General features: G+C 42.8%; 1 long non-coding RNA gene across 4 annotated transcripts in view; it reads right to left on the bottom strand.

Moving 5' to 3' along the window:
* The window catches only part of LOC134486392 (uncharacterized), a 117,898-nt gene extending 104,012 nt beyond the window's left edge, over nt 1-13,886 (bottom strand). Inside the window, exons 1-4 of one of the 4 annotated variants that reach the window (XR_010065244.1) lie at nt 13,560-13,875; nt 9,192-9,352; nt 7,916-7,966; nt 6,843-7,201 (exon numbers count right to left, since the gene is read on the bottom strand). This is a non-coding gene — a long non-coding RNA (uncharacterized LOC134486392). The other 3 variants (XR_010065243.1, XR_010065241.1, XR_010065242.1) reach the window with 3 other exon arrangements.
* Between the last annotated feature and the right edge of the window lie 1,409 nt (nt 13,887-15,295).

Here is a 15,295-nt window from a genome sequence, read left to right as displayed (position 1 = left end):
TCAAGCTGAACCCAAGGACGCTCACAATAGAGAAATGCTTCAAAGAGAACGGCTTGCACAGAGATCTAAAAATGGGAACCTACTAGGTGCGTTTGAGGTTCAGCAGGGGGAAGGCATGAGTTGGGATAAAGGCAGACTGCATACAGCCATGCAGCCATTGCATCTAAAATCGTGATATGTACCTAGTGAGATGGACACTGCTGGTTATGTCTCCTTTTTTTACCTGCCAATGCTGCTGTGTAGAGAATGGACTATCAGGAACACGGGGCTGGAGAGAGCAATCCTTCCACAGAACCCAAAAAAGACACGTTCGAGCTCAGACCAGAGCCAGTTATAAGAATAGGAAGAAGTAGACACTGTCAGGATATCTTCCGATATCATATATCAATCAATAAATTATATATGGAGTACCTGCTGTTCGCCAAGTCGTATTATAATTTTAATAGGTAGAGATGGTTAGTGTCATGACCACATTATGTCAACCACATAAATGGATGTTTTTATGTTTTTTTTCACAGTCAGAATTTATTGGCTCATAATAAATCTACAAGCCATGCCAACATCGCCAGCTTCAGTTCACCAAGCACTATTGGAACTTGGTCGATAAAGCCATTGACAATCACAGATTCTTTTATCCCACCTGTAATTCCTGATTTTAACTACTATGTCACACACGTAATGTTGTGTGGCTTTTGCTAGGAAGGTGTGAACAAATGTCACTTCACCCCAAATAAGGCACAGAGACTCAAGAAATGAGTCCACTCGCCTTAATTACCGTCCTATTGCTCTGAAGAGACAGCTCTACCTCAGCTACTCACAAAAAAAGAAAGCTTTTAATTGGAGGCTTGCTTATAGTTTCAGAAGGTTAGCCTGTCATCATCATGGCGAAACAGAGAAAGACACGGTGCTGAAGCACACGCTGAAAGCTTTACATTCTGATCAACAGGTAGAGGGAAAGGCTGTAGGTGTTCCCTGGGCTCTTGAAACCTCAAACCCCATCAGGAGCAACACACCTTCTCACTCCAACCACCATGGCACACAAACCCAACTTGGTGAACTAGCGAGGATATTGAGGACACAAGAAACCCACCCCTGCATGGGCGATGACTCAGGAAGACTCCATCCCTGGAGCTTCCGGAATGGCTAGCCATCGGCGTCGTGAGTTCAGCTTGACCAATTAGAAAGCTTCTCCTCACCCAAACAATTTTACTCCTTGTATAGCCTTGCGGGAAGGGTGGAGCTTTGTAAATCTTGTAACTTTTTGTAGAACTCTAAGCCTTGTAAATTTTGTTTTATTTCCTGGACTCTGTGTTTTTTCTACTTCCGGAGTCTAATGACGCCCCCCTCCTCTCCTCAGAAGAGACTTTCAGTCGGTAGACTTGCTTTTCTTACATTTCGGTTAGTGCTGAGTTTTTCTCATGACAGACAGAGCTCGGTCTTCAATTCAGTAGCTTGGCTTGGTTTTGGTCCAGGATCCTCTGCTAACCACAGGTAGTTCTGCAGCCTCAAACTCTGTTGGCACACCCCTAAGTTTGCACACTCTAGGGTGACCAATGTTCAAACGGAAGGCTTCTAAGTGTGGAGCTACACAGAACACACAAATATTTTGTGTGTATGTACGTGTCACAGAGTTGAAACAAATGTGTTCAAGAGGCTGAACTTAGGGAAGACCAGAGCAAGGGGAGCTGATGTTGATAGAAGTCACTGAGGGGTCTTCCAGAATGACAGTCTCTGCCCTTCGTGAACTCGTTTTGGGGGTGTGGTGGAACTAAGGTCCAGGGAAACTCAACAGTTTCCACAGTAGCCCTAGGACAGTGACTTTAGGGTCCTCAGGAATTTGAAATATGAAATTCACACACAGAGGAGGGGTTATGGAGAAAAGTTTATTTACATGGTACGTGGCTCTTAAGAGGGGAGGAGGAGAGAAAGAGAGAGATGGGGAAGGAGGGAGGAAGGGAAAGGGGGAGGGGAGAAGAAGGAAGGGAGGGAGAGAGGGCAGAGAGAGAGAGAGGGAGGGAGAGAGAGAGAGAGAGAGAGAGAGAGAGAGAGAGAGAGAGGCAGACAGGGAGAAACAGGAAGAGAGAGGGGTGCGAGAGAGACAGAGACAGAGACAGACAGAGACAGAGAGAGATGGAGAGAGACAGAAGAGACAGAGACAGAGAGAGACAGACAGAGAGAGAACACGCATAGTACACACAGCAGCAGCAGTCCTAGGAAGTAGGGGATGTTCGAGCTGCTAGTCTAAGGACATTGTAAGTGACGTGTGGCAGAGGCCAGGGTGAGGCACGAAGGGATGAGCTCATGAGTCTAGTTCCAGCATGATCTCACATATAGCCTCAAAGAACTCTCCTCTGGCACTCCTGACTCCAGAAAAGACACACCCAAACTGCTGCCTTGTGGGGGTCCCTTCCTTCCTTCCATGGCCATGTTCTATCTCCCGTTCTCATCAAGACAAACGCAGAGAGACTCAGTACAGCTGGTAAGATAAGATTATAAACGGGGAAACCAGTGGGAGCTGTTGGAAGCGCATAAAGCTCACTTAGGCTGAAGCATGGGGCTGGGGTAAGGAGATGCAGAGTTTGTGGAAAGCAGGAGGGGCAGTTCCCATGGGGAATCATTCCAAGCTAAAGCCCAGGGGACCGAGTTTGAGAATTGGTTGCCTGGTCAATTCCATGATACGATCCACGCACTAGGTGGGCTAGGGAAGTACAGTGAGTGGCGCCAAAGCTCAATATAAGGAGCCCTTTGTGTGAGTGCTGTGGCGGGAGGCGGGTCACAGCACTATCTGAAGTGCATTCAACAAGTTCACGGCCATGATTGATTTTTCTGGTATGTGTTTGACATGCTCAAATACCCATGCGTTCCTAGCTTTATTTGGTAAATTCATAGGTGGCGGTACTTCTGTTGCATAAGTAAGTTACCCATCTGTATGGTGGTTTGTGGGGGACAGATGGTGGCTGTTTATTTGCACAAACGAGACTCAGCATAGGTTTTTTTCCCCCTAAGCATTTTCATCTAAAATGTACAGCATAGTTGTTCTTTAAAACAGTCTTCAAGGCAAGGCATTGTTTGAAAGTTTGCGTTCATGCACCCTGAGCACTTTCAAACTCTCACACAATAGGAGAAATTTAGAGTGGACTGTAGTCCCCACAGGTAACATCCCAGATAGGAAAACGTATTCTAAAACAATGGATCTAGAAATGGAGACAAATGAGAAACACTTACTGGCAGGGAGGAGAAAATAAGAAAGAGGTACACAGAGGCAGTGGGTGGAGTGTAAAATTATTTAACGGTGAGAACTTAAATTAACTACAAGTCTGTTTAAGTGTTTTGATGAGGCAAGGAAAAATGTCATTCTCTTCAGGAAATCAGGGACTACCTAGTCCCACTCACCTCACCTCTCATCATTCTTTCTTTTCATTCCAAGTAAAACAACATGCCGTCCCATCCCCCTACCACACATACCTAAGTTGAGGTCATTTGGAAACCCCTGGGGAGGGAAGAGCTGGAACGGGATGAGGTGGAGCGGGATGGGGGGAGGATATGAAGAGAGACGCGGGGGGGGGGGGTTGGGGGAGGAGATCAGGAGCATCTACAGACACACCCCAGACACAGGGCCAGCAAGCACAAAACAGCCAACGGAAATGAACGTGCATTTCAGCCAGGGACTTTTGCTCATCTGTTCTAATGAAGGCTATCAACTCTCACACTGTAAAGACCTGCAGCATCAATCTGCCCAGGCTGCATAACAAAATACCCTAGGATGGCGGCTTCCACACCAGAGCGCCCCATAGCTGTAGAGGCCTGAAGTAAAAGTGGGTATTACAGGCTTGTTTTTCCCGAGGCCTTTCTTGTCTTATAGGACGTCTGCTTGCTCGGTGTGTCCTGAGTTTCCCTCTATGCAAGATCTAAGGTTTACTCCTCATTGGTTTAGGGTTTTCCCTGCCACCTTGTTTAACTTAAGTGTTCCCTGCCGGGCCTCTATCTTTAAATATGCTCATATCTTGAGAACTTCAAGATTGAGTTGCAGTAGACTTTTGACAGCCCTGGTGATATCCATAAGGACCATGAGAATGTTACCTGGAATTGTGGGAAATCCCACTGGGGAATCTTTCTATTGTACCCAGGAAACCAAGGTCCCTTCTTGGGGTCTTAATGCAAGAACTTAATGGTGAACTTAAAAGGAAGCTTACAGACAATTTTATTAGAGTTTAGAAGAAAAATTCCAGACAGGCATATTCTAAATCTCAGCACTGGCTAAAGGAAGGAGATAGGAGGGAGTGGGAGAGGGTACCATGTCTTCCTGATGACTGACATGGAGCTCAGCAGTGGCAGACAAGCAGCCACATGACTGGGAGGGAGGCTTTGGAGGAAGAGTGAAGCCCAACGTGTTAGAGAGGCAGCAGGCTTAGCAAGTGAAAAGAGCTGGGCTTGGTGGTGCACACCTTTAATTACAGAGTCTGGGAGGCAGAGACAAGTGGATCTCTGTGAGTTCAGGGTTAACCTAGTCTACGTACCAAGTTCCAGGTCAGCCAGGACTACATAATAAGAAACTCTCTCTGCCTCTGTTTCTGTCTCTGTCACACACACACACACACACACACACACACACACACACACACACACACACACAGAGAGAGAGAGAGAGACAGACAGACAGACAGACAGAGACAGAGACAGAGAGGCTTGAGTTATGCTTTTTTTTTTTTTTTTTGAGTAAATAGCATTATGGCTGGAACTCTGTAAAGGGACTTCAGTAGGGTCAGAAATTCTGAAAAGGAAAAGTACAGTTTTGAGTTAAAGGGATACTTAGTCCTCCCATCTCTTTAACCAGGCTTGAGTTGGATCTGCCTTCCCGAGGGGTGGTTCTTTTGCCTACTGATGGACTTGTGGACCTGGAGTACTGGGTCTCTATCTAGACCAGAGATTTCATTCTTGTGACCAAAAGAAAACAGTTTTCCCTTAATGCTACTGTGATAAGAAAGAAAGACAGACAGACAGAAGGATGAGAAACTGAAGGACAGCCCAGGCCTTATTCAGGAAAACATGCCTGTGGAGGGCTGTGTAGTGGTAAATACTAAAAATAAGATGTGGGGCACCAGGCACCATGCCACCCTATCTCCTGCTACTCTCTGACCCCAGTGGTCTCTCTCTCCATGGCTAACCCCATCAGCAGCTGTCTATCTCACCAGTAACCCATCAAAGTCAAAACTCTAGAGACTTATAGTTTACCAATCAGATTTATATCAGTAAATTCTCACTCCATAAAATCTCTACACAATAAACTCAGAGCCAATTGATATTGATATAAGCTGCCCACCTAGACAAGACAAATTATCCAGTAATAAGCCATCTCATATAAGATTTTCATAGCTACCTGTGGCTATTTAAAGCCACATTGGGGGGGGGGGTCATACATCTCCTCCATCTTTTCTACCTCTCCTTTTCTCCTCTCTCTCCCTCCTCCCTCCTTTCAAAACTCTGCCCTCCCCACCTCCCGCTGCCTTTCTTTTTCACTGCCCAATCCCAGGTCTTGCCTTCTCTTTTGCCTGCTCTCACTTGCATAGACATCAATCCACAGAGGGCCTGTGGCCCACTGTCTGCTTAACGTGGGTAGTTAGAGGTCAGAAAAGGGGAAGAGGGAAAGGGAACTAAAAACTTTCCTGTTTGGGGCTGTGGTTAGCCATCGCTAGGGGTGGCTTGGGAAGCAAGGTGAGTGGTAAGCCCAAGAATATCTGGCGATCAATAAGCATACCCATGATCAGCGCAGGCCATGTCAGTGTGGGCAGAGGGCAAGAATCTAGAAGAACCAGTTATTTCAGCTCTGAAATCAAGTGGCCTCAGTTTGGGAGAATTGTCACTGCTTAACCAAAATGGGAAAACGTAACGGAGTGACGTGCCCATGCTAATAATACCTAAGTAATTTAATTTTTGTTTGTTTGTTTGTTTGTTTATTTTGTATATGTGTATGTATGTGTGTGTACATGTGTGTAAGACACAGCATGTGTGAAGTTCAGAGTATAACCTGTGGAAGTCCGTTCACTCTCTCTCCTTCTAGCATGTGGGTTCAAGACGGTCAACCTTAGGGTAGTCAGGTTCTAGGACCCATGACAAATGCTTTTATCCTTGAAGCCAAACTTTCTGACCCGGATGATCCCAGGACTTGGGTAGCCGAGGAAGATAATCTGAGGCTAGCCTGGTCTACCTACATACAAATCCAGGATAGCCAGGGCTATACAGAGAAACCTTGTCTGGAAAACAAACAAACAAACAAACACCAAAACCAATAAAAAGTTCACAGAGTCCTCCAGTCCATGATGGAATTTAACTTACAAACTTTAAAACTAACTTAAACAAACTAATAAAGCATGGAAGCAAAGTAACGCAATTTTAATAAAATTGCAACAAAGTTACAATAAGCTTTTGGGCCCTTGTCTTTTAAATACTAGGAAGCAAAATATGACAAGGACAGGGAGCCTTTGGTCCTTGCGCTGCAACCAGGAGCTTTTCAGGTAAAGCCCTTGAGTTAATTAGCTCCCTCCATGGTTCTGCAAACAGAACAAAGATACAGATAGACCCTGAACTCTATCATACTGTAAAGGAATCTATGTATAAATCATGGGACACTTATACATAATTCCTCTCACGATACAATGTATCTGTGTATGCTGAGCATGCACTCCACGGCTGGGCTACTCTCAGCTCTCATGTCTCTCTCTCTCTCTCTCTCTCTCTCTCTCTCTCTCTCTCTCTCTCTCTCTCTCCCCTCAAGAAAAACCATTTCAGAAATAGAATAAAAGGAACAGTTTCTATGTCTTTGATTTAGAAATTTTTTCCCACGTTTTGAGAATAGCTATCTGTTCTTATTAAAGCTTGAGTGATGAAAGGGGCCGGAAGGGTGCTAACATGCATTTAAGATTCCGGAAGAGGCTGTTTCATGTTTCTTCTAAAAATTTACCCCGTAGAGCCCAGGGAACTTCAGTTTGCACTAAGTTCTTAGGAATCAGTTAGACATCTAATATTATACAGTTGGGATAATATTACAGTCAGACATCTATAGGATTTCATAGAAGGGAAATGTTTTTTTGAATATCATACTTTCTAAAAGAAAATCTTTCTTTCATGTACAAATAAATATTTATCTCTCCAAAAAAAATCATACCTTTCTCTTCCTCTGCCCTTCTGAAGGAAACATGGTCCACTGAGGATAAGGGAAAAAAAAAATCTCTGACTTCACACCGTTAGGAATTTCAGTCTTCTGCTACTCTTATTACTTAGGATATGATGCTATCTTGTATTAATTTCATGGTGGGTTATGCTGTCAATCAATGAGATCACCCCATTTCGTTTTCAAGTTGTCCATTCTAAGTAAGTGATTTGCTATTTTACATAATTTAAAGATGATATGCTATTGCTACCAACCAGCAGGTGTGATGACTTCACTTTAAATCCCTTCCGCATCAGAAAACACAGTGAAGATGGGAGGGTCTTCTGTAAGCAAGAGGGTGTGCGATCAATTTGACCTTTTACGAGCATAATCACCAAATAATTAATAATGATAAATGGTGGTAATCTAAATTACTTTCGTCGTTACAAGCCGACATACTTTTTTTCCACTAACCATCAACTGTTTCTATTGTACAACATATTACATATACTTATTTAGGGATGGAAAGATGGCTTAGTGGTTTAAAGCACTTGGGACTCTTGCAAAGGACCTGGGTTCTACTCTCAGCATCCACGTGGTGGCTCACAGCCATCTGTAACTCCACTTCCAGGGGGCCCAATGCCCTCTTCTGACCTCTGTGCACATCAGACTCATACATACATGGAGGCGAAACACCCATACAGGTAAAATAAATATTTTGGAAATGTATATATGCTTATTTGCTTTATCCCTTTAATTCATACTCACCTTGTTTCTAGTATGTAACAAAAGCTGTCATCATGAGATTTGCATTCCCAACTGAAATAAAGCAAGGATAGGATATGATGAATTAGAAGATGTTACATACTATGGGAAAATAATAAAACTAAGTCAGGAAGTCAAATATATTTTTGAAGGCGAGAAGGTGTAATTTTTAAAAGGACGGTCAAGCGAGAAGCCATCTATACCAGTCTTGAAGGAGGTGAGGGGGTGAAGTATGAATTTCTGGATGGATTCAGATGACCAACATTTTAGCGTGTTTGGCACTCTGGGGGTTTTCTAAAATGAAAGACATTCAGTTCTTAACCCAAGCAGGCCAGGCCAGATAGAGGATCACTCAAAGAGCATTTAAGAGAGGCACCCCAAAGAACAAAAGGGCCTGAGTTAGGAGCCTGGGGTCAGGAACTAGGAAGGGTGCCAGTGGATCTAGCAGGGCGAGATCAGAGGCTGGAAGTCTCACTTACAGGCTGTTCAGTACATGTGATGGAAGACCACCTAGATCCGGTCACGAGATTGATACAGACAACTGCCACAAAGCGTCTTTCAATGGTACGTGGCCTTGGCTGGGAAACTTTCTCCTTCAGGGTACATCTTTTCCCAAAAGCAGCCGTGACCAATGACTGGCTAATTTGGAAGTGCCAAGGCCTGGTCCCCACCCTCAGTCTGCTCCCCCTAACAACTGGGTGAGGCCTCATTTGTCACTGACTGCACGCCAGCGTTTCCTTTCTGCAGCACTGTTTTACAGGTGGCTCTCCCGAGAGCCCTCCCTGGTCCAAATGCAGCCTTCTGTCTTAGTATCTGTGGCTAGGGAACTCAGCAAAGATAGCCTTGAAGGGGTTTTGAGAGAGATGATATATCAAGCCTTTGATGAGTCCGAAGACACTGAGCCCTGAAACAGATGTTTTTCCCTCATAGGAAAACATATACGTTTTATCATAGCCTATTTCAGGAAATCCTTCTGAGCCCCAGTACAATTATTTTCCAGGAGGAGAGAACTGGGCAGTCACCCATCTGGAAAATTTAGGTCTGCTGAATTATTGGCATTTCTCCCCTTGCCTGAAAATGTGGGCAGGTAGACAAAGTCTTCAACTGAGGCAGCCAAGACGGTTGTTCCTGGTAGACCGTGGCACACATCAGACTCCTCTGTGTTCCCAGGACTTCAGTTGTTTTCAGTCGAGTACTGACAGCAAACAGCAGTGAGCAAGGTTTGCTCTCGTTGTCTAGGAGCCATTTTACTGAAAATGCTCAATCAGAAACGGCTTACCCCGCCTGCCTCAGAACTTCATTTCCTGTAGACCCAGCATTTGGTTTCCAGTCTTATATACCCGCTCAGATATCCAACTGCCCTGGAAATAGATCAGCTGCATTGAATGTGGCCAGCGTTTTCATATTTGGGGCGAACAGTAGACTTCGAATTCATAAGCCCTGGGAAAAGAAAGGATCAGAAAGCATTAAGTGAGTTGCTGTCCTTTCTCGTGTGTGCCAGATGGCATCCTTTACCCCTCGGTTCCGATAACAAAACCTCATAGCACAAAAGCTTCCCTGACATGCTGAGTATTTTCCCAAACGTATTTAAATTCATATATGGTGGAAATCTAGAGATTAGAGGTTAATTGTGCTTATTGTCTGTGTGTACAATATTAACTGTGCAGACTTAGAAATAAATTCCTCATACTTTATATTTATAAAGCCATGGAAAGTATACAGATGTGAGAATAAGCAGGAAGATCTGAACTTATTTTCAATTCTAAAGCTGATCCACGTATGGATAACATTTCTAGACCCTGGAAGGAGTCAACCCTATACTATAATGGGATTCTAAAAGAGAAACCGGTTTGAATTTTTTCTTCCACTTAATTTTTGTAAACAGACAGTGGTGTGGACCCAGTTCTGGGATTCACTAAAGAGCCTCATGGATTTCCATAAGTTACCTCAGCCTTCACAGCACCGACTTCTTTATCCTTAGATGGGCTGGGAGCTGAGTGGTTTCTCAGAGAACTGCTCACATGCATTAGTGGATGTGAGCTGGACTTGAGAACTACGAAGGGCCAGAGGCCATTCCTCACTCAGTTTTAAATGGAAATAACCTCTGCACACACTCAGAGTTTTGAAATACACTGATGCAATATGTATGTAAAGGGCTCTTGTTCTTTATGCATTCATCTGCAGCTACACGCTCACAAGCACCTTGGCTGACAGACTCTGTGATATGCAGAGCTTAGTGTATCTGCGAAGTTTGTTTTTCGCTGACAAATGAGTGAAGCTGAATGAATGAATGAGTGAAGCTGAATGAATGAATGAGTGAAGCTGAATGAATGAATGAGAGAAGCTCAATGAATGAATGGGTGAATGAATGAGTGAAGCTGAGTGAATGAATTAGTGAAGCTGAGAACAACAGAGGATTATCTTCTGTTGCAATATAACAAAGTTTCAAAGCTGGGTGTGGTGGTGCACACTTTTAATGTTAGCACTGGGAAGGCAGAGGCAGGCAGATCTCTGGGTGAAAGGATAGCCTGGTTTACAAAGCAAGTTCCAGGACAGCCAGGAGAAACCCTGTGTCGAAAAGTCAAACAAACAAAGAAGCTAAATAAACAAACAAACAAACCAAACAAACAAACAAAAAAAATTGAGGTCCGCAGTGCCCACTAATGACGACCAGGTTTGAATTCCTACCATCATAGTTAAATCCCACCTGTCTGCAATTTTACAATAGAAATCTGAGCTCAGCAAGTGATTTCAACAAAATCAGATATTATTTACATAACCATACTTTTTCCTTAGAATAAAAATCAAAAGAACTGCTAAATATTAGAGTTTCACATTATTTTGTCAAACCAAAACAGCCGTGGTGGTGCACAGCTGTAATCCCAAGTACTCAGGAGGCAGAGGCAGCTGGGCCTCTGTGAATTTGAGGGCAGTGTGGTCTACACAGTGCATTGCAGTACAGCCAGGGCTAAGCAGAGAGACCCTGCCTTAAAACATCAGATAGATGATAGATAGATAGATAGATAGATAGATAGATAGATAGATAGATAGATAGATAGATACATACATACATACATACATACATACATGCATAGATACATACATATATAGTAGATACATACATAGATACATACATAGATACATAGATATATAGATAGAAGATCAATAGATATATAGATACATAGATGCTATGCTAATAATGAACTTTGAGATTTTCCTTCTATTTCAAATATTAGCTATCAAAACCAGATAGCTCTTTGTCCGTTGTCTCCGATATCTGGTTCATCATCGGTCAGGTTCCATTTTATCTCCCTTGTATGGACACTTTTCAATGAACATTTCTCCATTTTATTGTATGTTCTTTAGGAAATAAAAAGTTATATTAGTGTTTCTTTACCAAAAGTTAGCTGTTAATGCACCATGCCACATACCAACCAACATGCACCAACATAACCTTCCCACATACACACACTCTTGCATACACATATGTGCACAGCCTTTGTATGAACAAACTTAGCCCTCACAAAAATCCTGTGAGGTGCCTGTAATTAACATCCTTCTTCAACAGATAAGAACAGGCAACAAGGAAGTGAGACACCTTAAGCTGGATACCCAGCCAACCCCTCCTAGTCAATGGATCCCTACCTACCAGCGGATGATGCCGCCTCAAACAACAAATGGGATGGCTACTGAGGAATGACACCGGCAAGTGACCCCTGCCCACCACACTCATGCATACACAGGTTCCCAGATACTCACACACATGTGCATACCTGCACACACACATAAACACCTGCACCCACACGCAATCTCAACTATAACTACACTGTTAATAAATATACATGTATTACATAAAATATTTTTACATAAAGAGCATCAATACTTAAAAATTCTTTTGCACATTTAAAAAATATTTGCACAGACCCAATCTCAGAGTAAACAGACTGACCAAAAAGGGACCAAAAGACTGGGACAAATCTCCCTATTAGAAGAAATAAGTGTTAACTCAGCACCACAGAGGAATGGAAGCAGAAACAGAACGAAGCAGTGTTACCACCATCGGAAGAGACAATTTGAAAGGCAAAGCAAGGGGTTGGGGATTTAGCTCAGTGGTAGAGCACTTGCCTAGCAAGCACAAGGCCCTGGGTTCGGTCCCCAGCTCTGAAAAAAAGAAAAAAAAAAAAGAAAGAAAGAAAGGCAAAGCAAGGACTACCCCCAAACCAGAAACAATTACATTAGCTAGAGAAAGGCATAAAACTTCATATGTCAATACCTGCAAGAAAGCATGGTTGACAAAAAAAAAATCAAAAAAGTCAATATTCATGGTATGTTGGAGCTAATGCCCATTAAGGGAAAAAGCAACATTCTGATAGAAAACTATCAGAGCACTGAAAAGACATTAAGAAAATAAAATACAAATAAAAATGTCAATAAATGCATTAATTTCTAATCCAGAAAATGCAAATTAGGAAGGAGAAATCTTTGCCTATTTACTTAAAAAAGATTTTTTTTAAAAAATATAGTTGTAAGTGCTAATGGGAACTTCAGTTGGAACAAAGTACTTTTAAAGTAGCTTGTACACATAAAGAGACTTTGTAACCATTCTTAAAGTTGACATTCTAATTGACCTCTATGAGTGTTTATTCAGGAAATAGTCAAAACCATGTAGCATTATACACAGATGTGTTCACTACAGCACAGTTTCTGATAGAGAAATGAGTCGATTTCAATATTCACCAGTATTTAAAAATTGCACTTCACTTATAAAACACTGTACAGTCATTAAAATTTATATGCAAAGATTATTTGTATGCAGAACAGTGTTCACGGAACACAATCAAATGTTAAAAGCAAAGAATAACATTCTATATAAGGTATGAGACAATTTTCTAAAAATGGGCCTGTATTCACAGCTCGTGTTTTTTTATATATATATCTGCATAATGAGATTCCTGGTGGGTTTTATTCTTTATATTTAGAATGTCTTTGTAATCATCTGCAAGGAAAAGCTAAGAATCTTATAGTGTGTATCAGTATTATAAAACCAACAAAAGCAAGAGTATCCAAAGAAGTGCATGGCCATCGGTTGGAGTCCACACTTCTGGGGATAGCCACCCTGCCTATCTATACTTCTCATCCCCGAAAGCACTCACCTAACCCCTGCTCTGCCTGCTGTACCATTTGCCTCCTAATAGGACCTCCTAATATACCATTCCCTCACTTTACTGTCTTTCATACTCAGCTGCCCTCTTCTTAGTTCACCTGAATTGCTTTTAATTCAAAACCCTCAAGTTGCCTAGCTCTTCTTCCTTCTGTGGTACCTCAGATTCAGCACCTGTCTTCTTACTAAAGTGTTATTTCCAAGCAGTCATGGTGATTCATGTCTATAATTCTAGCACTCGGGAGGCAGGGGGATTTCCGACTGGAAGCCAGCCTGATCTACATAGACCGTTGAAGGTCAGCTTTCAATACATCCCTCAAAATTAGAGGGGGGGCGTGGAATTTCTAAACTTGAAATATGAAGAGTAAGGAGGAGGAAGAGTAGGAGAAGGATGGTGACTTCTTGTTTTGTGCTTGAGGTAGTTAGTCTCACTTGTCAAGTCGATGGCAACCAGATCACCTCGGAGACATGCCTATGAAGACTTACCTAGATTGGGTTAGCTGAGATGAGATGTCCCATCCACTGGATCATACCGTTTTCTGGTCCAGGGCTTCCACAAATGGAAGAAAACTGAGTATGCGCATCCCCACCCCTGCGTCTCTCTCTGTTTCTGGACAACGGATGCAATGTGACCACGTGGCCTCCTGCCTCTGCCACCAAGTGTTCCCCATCATGATGGGATGCATCTACTCAAACTGTAAGACCGTTGCTTCTTGTCAGATATTTTATCTAATAATTAAAACAGTAAGTGACATGCTGCTGGGAGATAAAATCCGAACCCCTTGAAAGAAACTGCAAGGTTTCTACGATCCCACGTGGTTTTTCATTCTTTAGCGGCCATCTTGGTTCTGTCCTGAGCTTGGTTCTGTCCTGTGGTCCTCTTTATACTGACTGTGCTGTTCTAGTCTGATCATATCCTCCTCTGTCTCAGATGACGCCACGATCCACTTCATCCAGCGCGTCAATGCCCTATCACTTTTGAGGAAAATTCGAGTGTAAGAGCTTTGTAGAAGTGATGGCTCCTGATCGGCCCATAGTGCTCTGGTCCCTGGTGGTACACGTGTCTTCATTGATGAGTAGAAATCAACCTCTTGAGTTCAGTGAATGTAGTTTAACTTTTGTTTTCCACTTTCCAGAATATAAAAATCTAATAACCACTTGTTGATTATAGGGGAAATATGAATGAATGCCGCCCAATTTGCTTTCTATTTCTGTGGTAAAAACCACACCATGATCAAAAGCAACTTGGAAATGAAAGGCTTTATTTGGCTTACAGATTGCAGTCTGTCATCAGTAGACATTGAATCAGGAACTCAAGGCAGGAACTGGGATGCAGGAACTGAAGCAGAAACCATGGAAGAGTGCTGCTTACTGTCTTGCTCACCCTGCTTTCTTATACCACCATGGACCTCCTGCCTAGGAATTGTCCTGCTCCTAGTGAACTGGGCTCCTCCAGTGTCAATCATTAATTAAGAAGATGTCCTACAGACTTGCTATAGACAGATCTGATGGAGACATTTTCTCAACTGAGATTTCCTCTTCTTGGATGGACACGGATACACACACACACACACACACACACATATGCACATGCACACACACAGACACACACAGACACACACACATACGAAGACATGCACACACACAGACACACACAGACACACACACATACGAAGACATACACATACACAGACACACACAGACACACACACATACAAAGACACACATACACAGACACACACAGACACACACACATACAAAGACACACACAGATATGCACACACACATACACAGACACACACACATACAAAGACACACACATACAGACACACACAGACACACACATACAAAGATACACACATACACAGACACACACACAGACACACACACATACAAAGACACACACACAGATATGCACACACATACACACACATACACAGACACACACACATACAAAGACACACACATACAGACACACACATATAAAGACACACACAGATATAAAGACACACACACACACATATAAAGACACACACACACACACACACACCACCATCACCACCACCAACCAGCACAAGGGTTAGCAATATCAAAAGAAATTTTATTGCCTATAGTGATTAAATAGTCAGGACACCTCTCCACTCCAATATAAGGAATCTGTCGAAAGAAAGAAAGAAAGAAAGAAAGAAAGAAAGAAAGAAAGAAAAGAAGGAAGGAAGAAA

The sequence above is a fragment of the Rattus norvegicus genome, chromosome 3 (genome assembly GCF_036323735.1).
Source record: "Rattus norvegicus strain BN/NHsdMcwi chromosome 3, GRCr8, whole genome shotgun sequence".
Lineage (NCBI taxonomy): Eukaryota > Metazoa > Chordata > Mammalia > Rodentia > Muridae > Rattus > Rattus norvegicus.
Note: the sequence above shows the minus strand (reverse complement) of the source record. Positions and strands in the feature narration are given on the sequence as shown.